Source organism: Crocodylus siamensis, chromosome 4 (genome assembly GCF_052110815.1).
Source record: "Crocodylus siamensis isolate JL-2025a chromosome 4, ASM5211081v1, whole genome shotgun sequence".
Taxonomy (NCBI): Eukaryota; Metazoa; Chordata; order Crocodylia; family Crocodylidae; genus Crocodylus; species Crocodylus siamensis.
The window spans coordinates 220,944,292-220,962,557 of record NC_143398.1 but is presented as its reverse complement, the minus strand read 5'-3'; the positions used below and the strand labels follow the sequence as shown (position 1 = coordinate 220,962,557).

The 18,266-nt window shown below is 45.0% G+C and overlaps 1 protein-coding gene across 5 annotated transcripts in view; it reads left to right on the top strand.

Annotated features, from left to right (window-relative positions):
* The window catches only part of LYPD6 (LY6/PLAUR domain containing 6), an 88,998-nt gene that overhangs the window by 9,007 nt on the left and 61,725 nt on the right, over positions 1-18,266 (top strand). The window contains exon 2 of one of the 5 annotated variants that reach the window (XM_090045776.1): positions 8,845-8,927. The exons of the other annotated variants lie outside the window; for them this stretch is intronic. The gene's annotated coding sequence lies outside the window, so the exon portion shown is untranslated. The remainder of the gene's footprint in view (positions 1-8,844; positions 8,928-18,266) is intronic. 5 annotated transcript variants of the gene reach the window in all.

Genomic DNA, 18,266 nt, shown 5'->3' with positions numbered 1-18,266 from the left:
CTGATTGGCCTATAGTTGCCTGGGTCCTCCCTCTTCCCCTTCTCGAAGATGGGCACAATGTTGGCCTTCTTTCAATCCTCAGGGATTTCCCTTGTGTGCCACAAATTCTGAAATAGCTTTGCCAGGGGTTCTGCAATGACCTCAGCCAGCTCTTTTGGCACTCTTGGATGAAGTGCTGACTTATAAATGTCTAGCTTTTCTAGTTGGTATTGCATCTGCTCAGTATCCACAGTGGGGAGGCTGTCATTCCTGGCATGCCCCATATGAGCCTTATCTTTCCCCATGGTCCGGTGAAATATCAAAGCAAAGTGGGCATTCAGGAGTTCAGTTTTGTCCTGAATGTCAGTTACCAGCTGTCCCGAGTTCTTAAGCAGGGGTCCCACACTTCCATTTGTTTTCCTTCTACTGCCTACGTACCTAAAGAAGGACTTCTTATTGTCCTTGACTCCCATGGCTAACCTGAACTCATACTGCACACCCTCCCTTTGTCTCAGAGTGCTAGCTGGGGGATGGGGTCTGGCAACACTCCCACTCCTTGATCCGTGAGTGGGGAAAAGACTGGGATGGAGCAGGCAGGGTGGGGGTTTAAGCCCCTCCCTAATTAGCATATCCAGCTGGGGGCCTGGCCATGCCCCACTTCAGGTCAGCTCCATGGAAGGGAAGGGAGGGCTGATTTAGCACTTCCTGGTTTCTAGCCTGAGCCACTGCAGGTTTGTGCCTGCATTTCTTCAGTCCAGAGGGAATGTCTGTGTGACTGCAAACCAGTTCAACCTAGGCAGGTTAGATTAACCTGCAAAGATTGAATCAATTCAGGCTCAGGCTTTTTGAATGTCTGTCCCTAGCCTAGTTGTACAGCATGCCTTTAAATCTCTTTGTCACTTTTGCTTTCTGCCTCTGGACCCCCTTTAGATTTTCCACATTCTCTACATCCTCCACAGCCAAATAACTTGCTTTTGTCTTAAAATGAGTTATCTTCAGCTTGTATATTCCTTTCATAGAAATACGTATTCATTAATAATGCTGTAAGTTGTTCACAACCAATTAAATAAATGGCATACATGCCTGGGGGAAAGCATACATCATTCTATTCATCTTAATACACCAATGGTGTATTTGGCTGCATTCACCTTTCAAAGGTACTTATGATCCTTAAGGAATTACTAAAGTCAGGAAGTTAATCGTTACCTGTAGGACTGGTGGCCAAGAAGTTAAATAGAGGACAACAGAATTCTGAGCAGTACTTGATAGTAAGAGGGGAAAGATAGGGTGAAGAGGAGAACAGTGGGGAAAGACCACTGCTTTGAAAAGTATCCTTTTCCAGTGAGAGCTACATTGTAAACATTTGAATCCCATATTTCATGCTTATTGTTTTAAATAGGTTTATATAGCATCCAAATAACTTAATTTGTTGCAGACTGCTGCAATGCTTCACAGGAAAAGCACACGGATGATTTGAATAGGAGTATGGTGGTTGTTTTGAAAATGCCAAAATTTTCTTTAGTACGAGTATGTGTCCTTGTCTGTTTCATTATAATTTATTAGCCCTATACAAGAACAAGTAAGAATATGTTTATTTCTTCTTATTCTCTTTTCAGTTGACTGGACATTGAAGCTCTTAAAGGATTTTAAAAGTTGTTTTGTCAACATAAGACAAGCTGCTATGTAATTTTGGCAACTTTCCTTGCTGTTTAAGTATTTTTAACAACATTTAGCTTGTCTGTGCCAGACTACTTAATCCAGTAACATTGTGAGGATGTTTGACTACAACTCTTAAAAACGCTAATCTTTAATTTTTTTAGGCTTATTTTGGTCTTTCCTAGAAATAGGAGGTCTGCAGCTTATTTTTGTAACTTGATAATGGGTAGTCTGTAATGGCGAGCAAATACTAATAGCTTGTGAATTACTTCTTTGAAAAAAAAGGGTTGCACAAGGGGATACAGTAAAGATTTCTGTGTAATAGTTTAGATCTTGCAAAAACTTGCATACAGCAGTAATGCTTACTGAATTATTCTTACTGCTATCGTAGTTGAAGATGCTTTTGACTAAATGTTTCCAGCCCTGGGATTTATAAATCCAGTCATGATCAATAATGTTTTGCACCTATATGTAATCTATTCCCATGTCAACTCTTGTAGTTTTAATTATGAATCATGCAGTATAGTACTTTTTTTTTTAAAGCCCAGCTCCTGGAGTCACATAGAGTACCACTTGAAGTAGCTTAATGCTGTCAGGTTCTTCAGAGCTTAGGTAAGGACTTCACTGGTGGTGTCCTGCTGAAGAACACTGATGGGGGCAGTGAGTGGACGAAGCCAGGATAAAAAGGCTGTTCTCTGAGGGCAGAATTGTAACCCTGTAGCACATGACGCTGACCCCACTCCCTAAGCATCTGAGGATGACTAAGAGGAGACATGGAGCTCCAGTTCTTTAAAAATACCTAGCTGGCTTACTGCCACAGAGGCAGGCAGCGTGAGTGGCACATCCTGTGGCCCCAGCAGCCCCCAGCCTGGCTCCACCGTGCCCAGCACGCAGTGCCCAAGATAGGAGGAGTGGGACACCAGGGAGACAGTTGGTAATGACTGTACCAGCAGCAATGAGGCCTGGAACAGCCAGAATACTGCTCCATGCGAAGCAGCGGGGGGGCTGTTGACGGAAAGAAAGCTGGCAGCCCCCAAAAAGCAGCAATGAGGGCTGGAGCACTGGTGGCAGCACCAGTAGCAGCAACGGAGGCCGGAGCAACCAAGACACACATAGCTGCAGCAGTGATGGGGGCCCCAGGCAGTAGGGCCACTGAGTCAGGATGTCGCAGCACTGGCACTCCATCCTCGAGTCCCCAAGTTTCCTTGGAAGTCCGAGACTGGCTATCTCATGGGTGTTGAACCTACCAAAGACAACGAACTGCAAGTAAGTCGACCACAGAGGCTGTGGAGCCCTGGGTGAGTGTCCTGCAAACTGGCCCAGGCCAGGAGCTGAGTGGCGGTGAGAATAAGTGTACTGCTCAGTGGACTTATTGCTGGGGTGGAATTTGTATGACAAATAGGCTCGTAAAGATACCCCGTGTTAAACCAAAGAGAGCCTAACACTCTTAGTGAGACTTCTTTGTGAAAGACTGATGGCCCTGATTGGCTCATGAGAACCCTCTGGGTTTATTCGGAGTTCTGAAACAATTGAATCATTTTACTCATGAGTGACCCGCTTGAGTGGGGTGGGCAAGTGACAGATATAATTAATTTACTGCTCCCCCAGTAAAGTTTTTTAGTTTAGTTTTATTTATTTTTTTCCCTTTTTTTAAGGAAGTTTCATTTTTAATAGTATTATTATAATTTATTATTACTATTTTTATTATTATAATTTTAATATTGTCACCTGAGAAATCTTACTGTTGTTAATTGGATTTTAGTGTTATTACTTGGATATTTTTTTCTTTTAAATAGCTCCCAGAACAAAAAGACCCTGCGCATCTCCGGTTACTGCAACACCCCCAATAAAACAAAGTACATTTGACCCTTATTTGATAAAAAATCAAATCTTAGAGATGAATGGTCCACAAGCATATATATCATCATCAAACTCATTCAGACCTGGGTGGCAGGATGGCTCTTGAGTTTGATTCTTTATTACATAAGGATCAACCTTTAGGAGAAGGTATACCTGGAACAGAGAGCAACCCTAACTCACAGACAACCAAAAACATCAGTCCTTTTCACATTCACAGACCATGCCCTCTTGACAGCTAAAACAATTCAACAGATCTTTCTTCAAATGGAATTATTATACTCCAAAATAGGAGATCTAGAAGTAATGTTAAGAGGAGCTAAGGATAACTCGAGTGAGCAATGGCACCTTGTTGAGAAAAGAAACCTTACTGGGGGGCGACTGGATAATAGGGATAAAGAGAAGTCCAGATCAGCCAAAGGTTAGGGGGACTAGAGATCAGCCAAAATACACAGATCAGAGTGCCCCCATTTATCAAGGTGGGGCAGGAAATACTATCTTAAACAAGATACTATGGTTATAACAGTATTTCCCCTACCCAACAGTTATATACCCCTTTGGAACACCCCAAGGAGGGTCATACAACATATCGGAACACTACTGTCCATGAACATAGGAAGGAGGGATATTAAAAAAGTAACTCAGTTATATAGTAATACATTGGTTAAGAAATATATGATACAACTACATTCCCCCTCACTAGTGTCCTTGGTCATGAGGAGAAAGAGGGCTCTGATTAACTGGGCAGTTCACCCAACAAGGGTTTTGCTGTCTCTGAAATAGTACCCGTTTGTAACAAATCTCCTACTTTAGGCCCAGTCACAAGAGAGATTGCCAGCGCAGTCCAACCATATGGGAAAAGATAAGGAAAAGTAAGTGGGTTCCCGAAACTGGAGGGTCGACCCAATTAGGTATTAATACAATTAGACAGGAATCTACAAATTTGATTAAACTGGACTCAGCTGATGGACTGGAGGCTGACCTAATGGAGGAAAGGGAGGAATGTCAACATCCTTATTTGGATGAGGAATTATACCTCCTGGCTTCCCTTGAAAGCTTGCCACTTGAAGAAAAAAATAACATCCTGGCTCACTTGAGAACTCTCCAGGAGGATCTAATTAAAATTAACTAGAAAGTCCAGAATGATCCCCAGACCAGCAAAATGAATCAAGATTCGCAAGATAGGAAGGAGGTGAGGGGAAAACCAGATCATTTCTTGGTACAGGCCCCTCTTATCCAACCTGAAGAGCTAGTTATTAAGAGGCCCCTTGTAATTACCCCTTGTGAGAGTAACATTGATGATGTTACTCCCAATTAATTTCCAGGAGCATAATAGAAAGGATAATGTTTCCCCACTACCCGGTGACAGAAAATTTACCAGCAGTTTGGAGAAATTAGACACATCCCTAGGAATGGAAATGGGAGGTCTGGGAAAGGGACTTGCTGAGAATGAGGACTAGAGATCCCTATTCTCCTCTGGCAAGTTACCTTGAATAACTTAAGATATCCCCTTCTGTCCAAATTTACTTCACTTGAATTTGAGAGGGAGAGAAGAGGTTGTGGCGTTCTCATTGGAATTAGAAGTGAATATAATAAATCAAGATGCAAAACATCAGGGACAGTTTAAAACTATAGATGGCTCCCAGGGCTCAGCATTCATAGACTGTAACCCCTCCTGGGAAACAGAGCACAAGGATAGGAACAATTACTAGCAGGAATATAGGGATCTGGACCCATGAATTGGGAGATATTAATGAAGCTCAGCCCACGAAAAAAGACATCCCAAGTCTGCAGCAAAGATGGAAAGATGGATAAAGAGCAAAAGGTTGAGGATAGCTTACTTACACTGACTCATGATAAAAGGAAAAAGATAGTGTCAGGAGGTAGGACAGCAAGCAGGGTAAATTGCCCCGAACTGGCTCTGGTTATAGAGTCAGCTTTTCTGGCCAATGGCCTAACTACCCCCAGTTGGCTACAGCTGCCTGCATAGGCATAACTGCCTGCTTATATGCAGCAGCCCTGCAGGCTGCTCAACTGGACAGATGCCTTCTTTTCTAGCTTTTAGCTTGTGACTACTTGTAATATCTTGGTTTCTTTCTTTAGTCCTAGTTTTCCAGCCCCTGGGTCCTGCCTGTTTGTTCTGAATGTCTGCATCCTAGGTCCTACTTGTTTGTTCCTGGTATCCTGGTCTCCGTTCCAGGTTCATTCTTGCTCCTGGTTTTTATCTGTTGACTTGATTTCTGCCCACGGACTCTTTTTTCACTGCCTTGCCCCATGTCCTTTCCCAGACCAGGCTACTAGATTTCTGCCTCCTGCTCCTATTCCTCCTGGCTTTTTTCTACCCAGGGTGACTGTCTGCATCCTGGTCTCTTGCAGACTCCCTCTTTCTGACCTGCAGTTTAAATGAAAGGAGTGAAAAACCACACAAACCACTAATGCCTCAGCCTCCATGTCAAATGATGATACCAAATATATATTTTTCTAGGTAGTTTTTAAACTCCTACTGAATTACTTGGGACCATTTGGGCTAAGAGCATGCTCAGAAAGGCAGCTACTGGCAAATGCCCAAAACTTTTTAAACTAATGAGCTCAAGATGATTAGTACAGTTTTTGATTCTTTTTACTTTATGCACCAAATTGGTTTAATTGCAAAGGATGCAGGGGTACTTGCATATAATCTATTTTCACTCAAACTATAAAGTGCATGAATATGAGACTTTTAGGGGTATATTTGGCAGTCAAAATAATCCTTAATAATTAAAGCGTTGAAGGACAGGACACAAATCACTGACTTCAAGGGATGCAAATTTTACTATTGAAATCAGTGACAGCTAGATCAACATCATGATCTTTTGCTTCTATGAGTAATGTGCTTCTACCATTGTGCAAATTCTACCTCTGTTTCTGAATAAGGTTTTTTTATTTTAGCAAGTTCTCATCTCTGATCAGCTTTGATCTTGTTAAGTATTAGAAGCAGTTGTGGATTCCTGTGAAAACATTTCAGTTTTCTTTGTGCTTCTATTCATGAAAAACACCACTCTAATTGCAAAGCATGTTGTACAAATGTGTTTTTAATGATCTGTGCTGAAGTGTAGCTACTTTAAATAATGGTGTTACATAGGTGATCAGAAGTAGCACTATTCTGTGTGTGTCCAAGGCATGAAGCAGCAAAATCCTAAGGTTTTTTCAAGAAGCTTGTTACCCTCAAAAATAAAGACAAATTTGACCCCCAAATTATCTTTAGACAGCTCCTTACTCATCATCATATTGGCATTAGGGCACCTAAGCCCCTAACACAGGATTCTGGATTCTGTGGTGTGGGGCACCTAAGGGTGTTTACAGATGTGCTCCCGGGAGGGGGGGGGGGCGGTGCGGGGGGGAGAGGTATGCTTTAATTAGAGTGGCTTTGAGAGCCACTCTAATTAAAGTGCCTAGAATGTCAATTGTATCAATGTCCCCATGCTGAAAAATGATGGTGGGGGTGCTTTAACTAAAGCTTGTTGAATGAGCTTTAATTCAAACCCCCCCGCTGCCATTTTTCAGTGCGGAGACACTGATACATGTGACACTGGACTCTTCTGGAGCATGGGAATTATCACACTCTAGTAGGCTTGATTAATAGAGTCTGCTCTGACACATCGTAATTATGGCATGTCAGAGCAGCCTCTCTGCATGTGTATAGGCACCCTAAAAGTCAGGGACTGCAGTCCAACTAGTCACCTGATTGGGACTCAGAATTGAACTGTAAAAAGTGATCTAGGATGCCCTGGTTTATTTAGCCACAACCTAAGTGGGTCTTTGACTGCAGGACCTCTGTGTGCCTAGGTTTAGATGCCTGCGTAAAAATACTCTGGTCTGAGCAGCTAGGTATCTAACTTCTTTCTGAACTTAGTTACAGTTCAGCTTTGTATTTAAACTCCACCAAAATTCCTGAAGTCCAATGTGTTGAGTATGTGTGAAGCTCAGGGAGGGGATTTTGGGGTACAAGTCCCTGTTCCCACAGCTGTTTTCCTCTTATTAGGTGACAGTTTAGTGTAAAATATAAAAACAGTCTTCAGAATAGCAGCTATCTCGATTCCCATGTGAACACTTTGGCTTCTAGACTACTGAGTCAGCTGTTCTCTAACTTGCTTTCCTTTTGGTTCCATGACTCTTGCCAAATCAGGTACCTACCCTCAAAAGAGGACTTTGTGCCATAGGCACCTCAAGATCCAGTGTGGTGTCCTGACTTGGATGCTTAAACAGCAAGGGACTGGTGGGAGTTTAGACTCATGCCCTGTGTTTAGAGCTAGATGTTTCTACTGGCTAGCTCTACACAGTTCCCTGCTCAGTAATTGGAGAGCCCTGAAGTTTGCTGCGGCCTGGCATGGCACTTACTTTTCTCCACAGCTTCTGTGGTGGCTGAGAAACAAGGTGTGTAATGGTGCTGGGTCATAGGGAGTATTAAGGTTCCCCATGACCTCCAGTATAGCTCCTCTTGACTCTCCATACAGGTCTGCCCCACGTAGCTGTCAGCCTGCCCACACAGGGGAGCTGTCAATTAAGACCTGCCATGCAGCTGGCATTAGGCCACAAAGCAGGGTTCCTGTGCCATATGTTCAATTTAAAGTAAAATGGAAACGAGCCCCAAAAATGTTACATATAATTTGTGAAATATTTTTGTGGCTGGTTTTCTGTTTTTTGTACTATTAATTCCCTGAACATGAGGCAAGGTTACTATTTATGTGATGATTAATAGTGTAATGTCTGCTAGGAGCCTCCATCCCTTATTTTATTAGGTACTTATACACATGCTCCAACAAGGTCTAATTAGAACATTTTGGAGCAGGCCTGATTAACCGAGTCTGCTTTGTGTTATAATTAGAACGTTCTAGTATCACTGCAGCATCACATGTATAAGCTACTGCAGGTTTAAAAATGGTTGCTGGGGCATGTTAACTAAAGCTCATTTAATGAAAGCTCATTTAATGAGCTTTAGTTAAAGTGTCCCATGGGGCCATTTTAAAATGTGTAGGGGCTTAGCACGTGACACAGCAGCATTATATTTAAAGTGGCTCTCTGGGAACCTGATTAAAATGCCTCTTCCCCCCCAGCATGTGTGTATGCACCAATTGCCCTTAATTTGATGCACATATTCTTGCTGCGGTTAGGCACTTGCAAAAGTATTTTGTTGGATTAAAGCTTTATAGCATCATACTTTTATCAGGTGGAAGGATGAGCATTTGATTAAACCACAGGGCTGAGTCAGGAGACCTGAAACTCTTTCCTCTCCATTGCTTGCAATGAGTTCAGTGCTGCAGCCTGTATGTTGTAGTTTGACAGCTAGATTTGACAGTGCTTTGCTTCTCCCAGGACTGAGCCCCAGAGGTCTGTGGACACAGGTGACTGGGCTTGAACAGCCTTGGGCTCAACTACATAATTTCTCTTCCTGCGAAGTGAGTAATAATTCCGTTCCACCATCTTTTATAAAAATGTATTGTAGTTACAATATATCTTCTAAACTTCCTTAATATTTTCTATATTTGGGAAATGATTCACTAATCAAAAAAACCTTGTAGTCCAGATTTCAGTGGGTGGCTTGTTGTATCCCATTATTTCAAGGTCTTTGTGTCTGTCCTTGAGTACAATATTATAATGTTGTGCACTGTCTTGCAGTAGACTTTAGATATGTGCAAGTAGTGTCACAAGTTGCTAATAAGATAAGATAGTAATTGTATCTTGAATCAGATGCTCTCATTTTTATTAACCTCAAGGCAATATTTTAGATAAAGTGCTGTTTTGTTCCTAATTTAGAGCAGGAAACTCATTATGGCTTCATTTACTATTATTGCTGAAACTGGCAGAGAATCAAAAATGTAACTTTAGTTGATATGACATCACATAGCTGTATGTCTTGAGGCTTTATAGACACTGACACCTCTTAATTAATATAACATAAAATAAATATCCATTTGATGTTAGGGAATATCAATGTTTACTTAAAATGTATACTGGAGGATCAGATGGCACAACATAAAATGGTTCGTATCTATTAACATTTTTTTTGGTGGTCTTCTAAATCTGTGGATAAAGGGTATTATTTAAGGAGCCTACAGATTTATCTGCATTTGAAAATTTTCCCATTTTAACTATATTGGTACTGTTAAATTGGCTACACCATCTTAATATAGATGCAGTTATGCTGATGTAAAAGTGTTTACTTTGGTATAGGTTATGCTGGTTTGGGGACCTGACATAATTTACAGTGCTATGTGCAGTTTTATACCAGTATAACTTTTTGCATGCTAGTGAGCAGTTTTACTGCAATTTTACTGGCACAGCTTTGTCAGTAAAATATTGCATCCGTAATATTATTACACAGGTAAAGGTTTGAAATGCAGACCAAGTCTACGTCTAATTATCAACAGTGACTTAGGATCTGCAGAGAGATAATCAGTGTCACAGCCTTTAGCTTTTAGGTGTCTGGTCTCTGCAGTAGAATCCAAAGCCCTGAGTTATATTCCTTATCCCAATCTGGGGCAGAGTTTGGTGGCTCAGAACAGATCTGTGGTTAGAGTTTATGCTTTGAAAGTGGGAAACCCAGGGCACAAACAGAAATTATGTTTGTTGCATGATGGGCTCCTTGAAAGTGCTCTACAGCCATGCCTTGACAGAAATGTACAGCTGCAGAGTGCTTTAAAAGTGCCCAATTTCAGGAAAAATTTACTCTTATTTAATGAGGGTTCAGATGAAAGCGCTCCAAAGTAGAGCGCCTTCATTAAATTCTGTTTGTCCCTGCCCAGGAGCAGGGCTGGGTTACATCAACCCAGCACCACCCCAGTGCTGTCTCAGGATGCGGGGGGGGGGGGGGGGACAGGGATGGGAAGGGATGGGAGGAAACTCCATGTGCACCTGTGTGGAGGGTGGAACAGGTGGGTTGGAGTCTCCCCCCATGATCCATCCTTTTGACAACTACAGCGCAGGGCTGCCTGGCTGGCTTTTTGCCATCCTGGGAACTGGGGCTGGGGGGAAAAAGGAGCCCCCACTGTGTGGATGTGCCCTCTCCCCAGACCCCAGCTAGCAAGCTGTAGGGGAGGACCCTTGCAGCAAGAGGGGGCTACTTCCTCCCCCGACCAGCCCTAGTTGTGGTGTGGTGAAAACCTGGCTGGGCGGCCCGTGCTGTAGCTGTCAAGCGGCTGGGGTGTTGAGGAGAAGGGAGTTCCCCTGCCATGAGGGTCCCCCCTAGCTTGTCGGCTGGGTTTGGGGGGAGGGCTGGGCCAAGTCCAAGTGGCAGCGGGGCTCCCTTCCCATGACTATACCAGCCTTTTGACAGCTGTAGGCAAAAACCTAGCCAGACAGCTTTTGGCATGCCAAGAACTGGGGTGGTGGTGGTAGTGGTGGTGGGGGGCAGCGAGGGAGGGGATGGGAGCCTCCTTGCTGCACGGATCTAGCCTGGTCCTCCCCAAGACCTCAGCCAATAAGTTGTGGGAGGAGGGAGCTCATGGCGGAGGGGGCTCCCTTCCCCCCTGGCCCCAGTTCCTGGTGTGCCAAGAAGCTGGCTGGTCAGCCCTGCACTGCAGCTTCTGGCGGCCATTGTCAGGAGCCTCAGGCAGAGGCGAGGGGAAAGGGAGCCTCCCCCGCCACATGGACCTGGCTCGGCCCTCTCCAGACTTCAGCTAGCAAGATGTGGCTCCCTTCCCCCCACAGCTTCTTGAGATCTGCAGCATGGGGCTGCCCAGCTGGCTTTTCACTGCTCCAGGAAATGTGGTAAGGATTGGGGGGAAATGGAGCCTCTCTGCTACATGGACCCAGCTCCACCAAGACCCACACCTGCAAGTTTGCAGGGTGAGGGAGGGGGGCATCCGTGTGGCAGAGAGGCTATGTTTCCCCACCCCCATGCCCAGCTGTGCAAGGAGGAGATGACAGCCTACTGTCTCCTCTCTGTGACAGTGTGGGGGTGGGGCTGGGCCAGTGCTCGCTGGGAGCAGACAAGCACTAGCTGAGGCTAGCAAACTACTCAGTGAGGGGCCCTTGGGATGGTGGTAGAATGAGGCCTATATTGAAGTGCGATGGATTTGGTACAGACGCTCAAAAAAGCTGTTTAACCTAAGGACTTTAGTTTAATCCGATGTCTATTAAGGGTTAATGTAAAGTGAGATCCTCATTTTTAAAGCACTTTAAGTGCCATGAATGTTTGTTCTCTTGTGGCTTTAAGCACTTTCTGCATGCTTAATGTGCGTTAAGTGCAACATCTGTACCTTGCCTTTGATGTCTAAGGCCCCTCCTACATGTTACAAATATGCAGTTAACTGGTTGATCACTCAGTAAATTTAGACCAGCCACACATGCAAAGTAATCATCATACCATAAACATGACTATGCAGCTATGAAAAGAGACAACCAGCTACAAAGTTAGTACCTGAAAATGTGTAACAACTCTATAGCTGGTTTCCATCCAGCTTTAATTTGAACGTGTAGCAGGGTGTTGAGTGTTTTTGTTGATACAGTCCTTTGCTCAAAGTCCTCAAAAACATTTTAAATTTTCTAAGCGACTAAGTAATTTCTAAAATCCCCTCCTAGACACTATGCAATTGTGCCTGAGGGTCTGAGTTGTAAAATATTGCCTTTTTAATGATTTATTTTTTGCCTGCTTGATTCAGAGTTATTATAACATTTAATACATGAAGTTTACATATGTTCCCATTTAGCTTTTTTAGTAAATAAGTGGCTGGACCAGAGATAGGAAAATGCTGCACTGGCAGATAAGAATATTTGCAAGCTTAGTCTGAGAGATAGCCAGTACTGTAGCCATAAATTTGCCCCTTTTTAGTTCAAAGAATGCAAAGTAGTATCTTTATAAACTATCAAAAGACACATTTCAAGTGAAAAATTCTCTTTAATAGTAGCAGCTAAAGTAGGGATGTAAAATCTTGATTTTACAGATGATTACTTTTGTATTTATTTATTTATTCAATTTATAAATTGTTTCCAGACAAAGCGTCAGGGTGGCTTGCAGAAGAGAGCAAAATAACTTATGAAACAAGTGAACCAGAGAATAGAACAGGAGCAACAAAATAACTTATAAAAGTCCATAGAGTATTAAAATAATGTAAAGACCAGGCTTCCCCTCAAAAACCAGTACCCTAGCTTAGCCCTGCCTGCCAAATGCCTGCTCATATGGGAAGGTTTTTCAGCACTTCCAGAAAGTGTCCAGGCTCAGGCTCTGGCCGGCCTCAAGGAGGAGGAAATTCCTGAGCTAAGGGGCGACTACTGACAATGATCTCCCTCATGTCTTTACCAACCAGATTTGGCAGTAGGTGGTACTACAAGAGGTTGCTCTGGGCTGAGATTAGGATTGCAAAATGGTTCAGGGGAAGTCAAATTTATTTGGCTTCTCCTATTTTAATTTTCTTCAATACCTGAAGGGGAGGGGGAGAATAATGGGAAGAGTTTAATTTGCAGAGCGGTGGCATTATGGGGCTTAGGTGTCCCTTCATTTGAGAAGATGCCACTACCTCTGGGCCAAATTCTGTAAGTTAGGAACCTTCCCACCCTTCTGTTTAATTCCTTACTCATCTGCATTTTATACTGAACAACTGTTTGCATCTATTGTTCTCCTATTTGCTTCAAAGCAAGCTATTTTAAATGGAATGACCGGTGAAGGCCTCTTCTGGATAAACCACCTTAAGGGCATGCTTTTTTCCCCTCCTCCATCTTGTAAACAATGCTGTAGTAGGAAAAGCAGGTATGTGATCAGTGACTGAAACAGCTGCATTGAAACCTACCCTCTAATTAATTCCTGATACTTTTAACACTGCTGTCTAACTTAGTAAGGAGTTCAAAGAGATAAGGTTCCCCTCATCCTCAAGCACTGTAACTATATAGCTTAGCCTACCACATCTTTGCAGCTATGTACTTCTTTTGTTTAAACTGAAGGCAAATCCAGAGCCAGACACATTGTGTGCGCTTTGGGAGTGAAATTACAGAGGGACCACACAACTTTCTATGCACCACTCAAGCACGACTTAAAAGTATGGTTCTGCTCCGAAAGTGTAAAAAGGATACCTTCCTTAACAGATCTGCTTGTGCACAATCTGATTCAGAGGGGGTATGCTGATATCCTTTCATTTCTGTTAGCATTGCACCCTTAGGACTTCCTTGGAGAGTAAGCATGAGCATAACATTTTCTGGGCTCATGCATCACCAAGAGAATGGAATCCTAAGACTGATTTTTCTCCTCTGTAAAGGATGCAGCAGAGCTGCTGTTTTTGTGGACCAGTCCTGCTCCCATTGAAGCCAAGAGCATGTCCCTCCTTGAGACTTAAGGAATGCTGGATCCGGCATTAGGTGTTTTATGGAACTTTCATGTTCTGTTTCTCACATCTTCTCTTCGTAAGTGGAGACCTACTGAATGTGGGGCAGCTGCCTCCCAATTTTGCGGTCCAAGCATGGTGCCAGTCACCATCTGTCAATCTCTGGGGAGGGGAACTTCTGGGGCCCCTTATCCAGTCAGGGGCCCCTTGTCCATTACTGTGCTTCTCCAAGCTCTGCCGCAAAAATCTCCCTCCCTCCCTCCCCCAGTGCTTCAGGATGCCAGGGCTTCCTGCTGTTTTCCATTTGCAGCTTCCTTTTTTTTTTCCTGCTCACTTGCTGGTTTCACACTTTTTTGTAGGGAGTGGGCTTTCGTGCATGGACCAAGCGATTTCATGGCTACTGCGAAGATCATGAAATCATGAATTTGGTAGGTCCCTAGTCATAAGGTTAAATTAATTTTAAAGTGTACAATTTTATTTCAAGTTATCTAGCAAACATGGGGCCTGATCCTACAAAGTGTATGAGCAAGACATGAAGGCTAGGGACAAACATTCAAAAAGCCAGAGCCTGAATTGATTCAGTCTTTACAGGTTAGTCTAACCTGCCTTGGTTGAACTGACTTGCAAGTGTACAGACGTTCCCTCTGCACTGAGGAAATGCAGGCACATGCAGTTGCTCAGGCCAGGTGCTGCGGGGTGCTAGACCATTCCCTTGGCTGCAGGGAAGCTGTGCTGGAGGTGTGTGACCAACCCAGGCAGTAGCCTGGGCTGAACTACCCAGGGAGGGGTTTAATCCCCCCCTCCCTGTCCCACCAACATGGACCTGGGACAAGGTCCTCTGGGTGGTCTGCTGGGCACTCCCCCCTTGCAGATCTAGCAGCGGGGCTGGGAGTGGCCAAACATTGGCTGGAATGGCTCCTGAGGCAGAAGGGGCAGGGAGTGGGGTTATTCCTCCCTCTGCCCCTGGAGGACCACATCTGGGATCTGCTTGCCCTGACTGCTGCCACTGCCACTCACCCCTGCTTGGGGCAAGCAGCGGAAAAAGACCTCACTGCCAGACACTGGACACTGGAGGGAGGGGGCTTATTCCTCTGCTTGCCCAGGGCACAGAGTGAGCAGCCATGGTGGTTGGGGTAGACAGACCCCATTGCAGTTCCCCAGGGGCAGAGGAGGGGATAACCCCCCTCCCTACCCCCTCTATCTCAGGGGACATGGTGGCCACTGTTTGGACACACCCAGCCCTGCCACTGCAGCAGTGAGTGGGGAGCGCCTGGCAGACCCTGGCTTGGGTCCATGCTGGAGGGACAAGGAGGGGGAAATTAAACCCCTCTCTGGCCAGTTCAGCTCAGGCTACTGCTGGGGTGGGCCATGTCCCTGCCACTGAAGCAGCCAGTGGAGAAGTGCAGGTACGTCCTGGTGGGACAAGGGAAAGAGGGGGAAATAAACTTCTTCTCTGCTCCTTTCCAGGGCCAGCATCTGGCCAACCCCCTGCCCCTGGCTCTCCCTGCTCCAGCTTGGGAGCGGTGGGGGGGGGCCAGCCCTGTTGTGTTGGAGCAGAGAGCCCAGCCCAGAGAGCATGCTGGGGGACTCTGGTTTAACTTAAACCAGGAAGGGGTCTGGGACAGACATTGTATAAACCGGTATGAGCTCAATCAGTTAAATCTGATACCACATACAACCAGGTTTATTTCAAACCAGTTTTGGCCATTTTGAAACTGGTTTATGTGCACTGAACTTATGTTCTATTACAGGTTTAAACCAGTTTCTGATCACTTAAACCACTTCATCTGTAATATCTGTCCCTAGCCAAATAGTTCACTGCTAATAATGGGACTACGTAGAATCATAGAAGTCGGGTCAGAAGGGACCTTGTAGATCTTCAAGTCCAACCCCCTGCCTGGACAGGAGAAAAACTGGGCTCAAATGAGTCCAGCCAGGTAGGCATCAAGCCTCTTCTTAAAGACCCCCAGGGTAGGAGTCAGCACCACTTCCCTAGGAAGTTGGTTCCAGCTCCTAGCCACCCTAACTGTGAAATAGTTCTTACGGATGTCTAATCTAAACCTACTCTCCAACAACTTATGGCCGTTATTTCTTGTTATGCCAGGGGGTGCTAGGGGAAAGAAGGTCTCTCCCAAACCCTTTTGGTCCCCCCTAGTGAGTTTATAGATGGTCACCAGGTCCCCCCTCAGCCTTCTCTTGTGAAGGCTGAACAGGTTCAGGTCCCATAGTCTCTCATTGTAGGGTCTGCCCTGTTGTCCTGAGTCATGCGGGTGGCCTCCTCTGGACCCTCTCAATGTTGTCCACATCCCTCCTGAAGTGTGGCGCACAGAACTGGACACAGTACTCCAGCTGTGGCCTGACCAGTGTCACATAGAGGGGGAGGATCACCTCCTTGGTCCCACTTGAGATGCACCTGTAGATGCACGAAAAGGTCCGGCTAGCCCTGACAACCGTGACCTCGCATTGTCGGCCCATGTTCATCTTGGAGTCAGTAATGACTCCAAGATCCCTTTCTGCCTCTGTGCTCTCAAGAAGGGAGTTTCCCATCTTATAAGTGTGCTGCTGGTTACTACTGCCCAAGTGCAGCACCCTGCACTTGTCAGTATTGAAACGCATCCTGTTTTTGCTAGCCCACCCCTGTAACCTATCCATGTCTTGCTGCAGTCTTTTCCTCCCTACTAGCGGGCTCACCTCACCCCAAATTTTGGTATCTTCCGCAAATTTAAACAGGTTGCTTTTCACCCCATCGTCCAAATCACTGATAAAGAAATTGAACAGCGCGGGCTCAAGGACCGAGCCCTGAGGGTCTCCGCTGCTCACTTCCCCCCAGGTTGAATATGACCCGTCCACCACCACCCTCTGAGTACGACCCTTCAGCCAATCTGCAATCCATCTGACTGTGCAGGCATCAATGCCATAGTTGCCTAGTTTTTTAATGAGGATGGAGTGGGAGACGGTGTCAAAGGCCTTGCTGAAATCCAGAAAGACTACGTCCACAGCGACACCTGCATCCAATGCTTTTGTGACCTGATCATAAAAGGCAATCAGGTTGGTCTGACATGACCTGCCCCTAATGAAACCATGCTGATTGCCCTTGAGCATCATCTCTGAAGCTGGCCCATCGCAGATGTGCTCCTTGATGATCTTCTCAAAGAGCTTCCCTAGGATTGAGGTAAGACTTACAGGCCTATAGTTGCCTGGGTCCTCCCTCCTTCCTTTTTTAAAGATGGGGACCACGTTGGCTATCTTCCAATCATCTGGCACCTGGTCCGAGCATCACGAGCACTCGTAAAGCCATGCCAAGGGCCCTGCAATAACCCCTGCTAGCTCCCTCAGCATCCGGGGTGGAGAGCATCTGGACCCGCTGATTTGAACACGTCCAGCCCCTCCAGAAGCTCTCTAACCCGGTCCTCCTCAGCCTGAGGTCTGGAGGCGTTCCCCTTGAGTCTGTCTTGCATCATGGTGGGGAAGTCCTGGTCCCTGCCCAAGAAAATGGAGGTGAAGAATTGGTTAAAGAGGTCTGTTTTCTCCTCTGGAGCAACCACCAGATTGCCCAGAGGATCTTGCAGGGGCCCCACATTACCCGGTGCCGCCTTCATCCTCCCTATATATTTGAAAAAGGACTTCTTATTATCTTTGATCTTGGACGCTAGTCCTAGCTCTATGTCCGCCTTAGCTTTCTTGACAGCCCCACTACAGGCCTGAGCAGTGGAGGTATACTCCTCTTTGGAGATAGCACCCCCCTTCCACCAGGTGTACGCCACCTTTTTGGCAATCAGGCATTGTGACTCTAACTCACTAGCAGGAGTAGATATTGGCCTGAGACGATGTAGTTTTTCTGCTTGGAGAAGGATTTTTTAACTTCAGGGCCTGTACCTGCCCAGGTCTAGTAAGTGTTTTATTACTTACTTCAATGAGATGGGAAATCTTGGTTTAACTGAAGTCAGTGAAAAACTCTCAATGACTTTGGTGGCATCAGGATTCCATTCTGAATCATTGGACTAAGGCCCTAAACAAAAGTAGATAAAAATTAGCAAGCAACTTTATTTTATTTATTGTCCCAGCATATTAAGTAGAATGGGTTCTAGCTTTTGAACAGTTCTTTACTGGAGACAGAGCTAACTAATAAAGAAAGCTGAGGTAAAGTAGAATTAAGAAGCCGATACTGAGATTAAATTCTTAAAAAGAGGGGGCGGGGAATAGGGGAAGGATGTTAAAAATAAAATTACTCAGAAATTACTTGGAGTTGGAGACAAGAAGAGGTGAATTTTGCATTAACATGCAACCTCTTTCCATAGTAAGACTAAAACAAAACAAAAACTGAATGCTTTTAGGAAAACAATCAGTGTTTTGCAAGCAAAAGACCTACAACAACTAAATGTTTCCTGTCCTTTAGCCATATGTTGCAGTTGGGCTGGGTGATACTATCTGAACTGTAGAGGGTGAACAGTGTTGAACAAACAGAGCATTGGGATTCAGCTG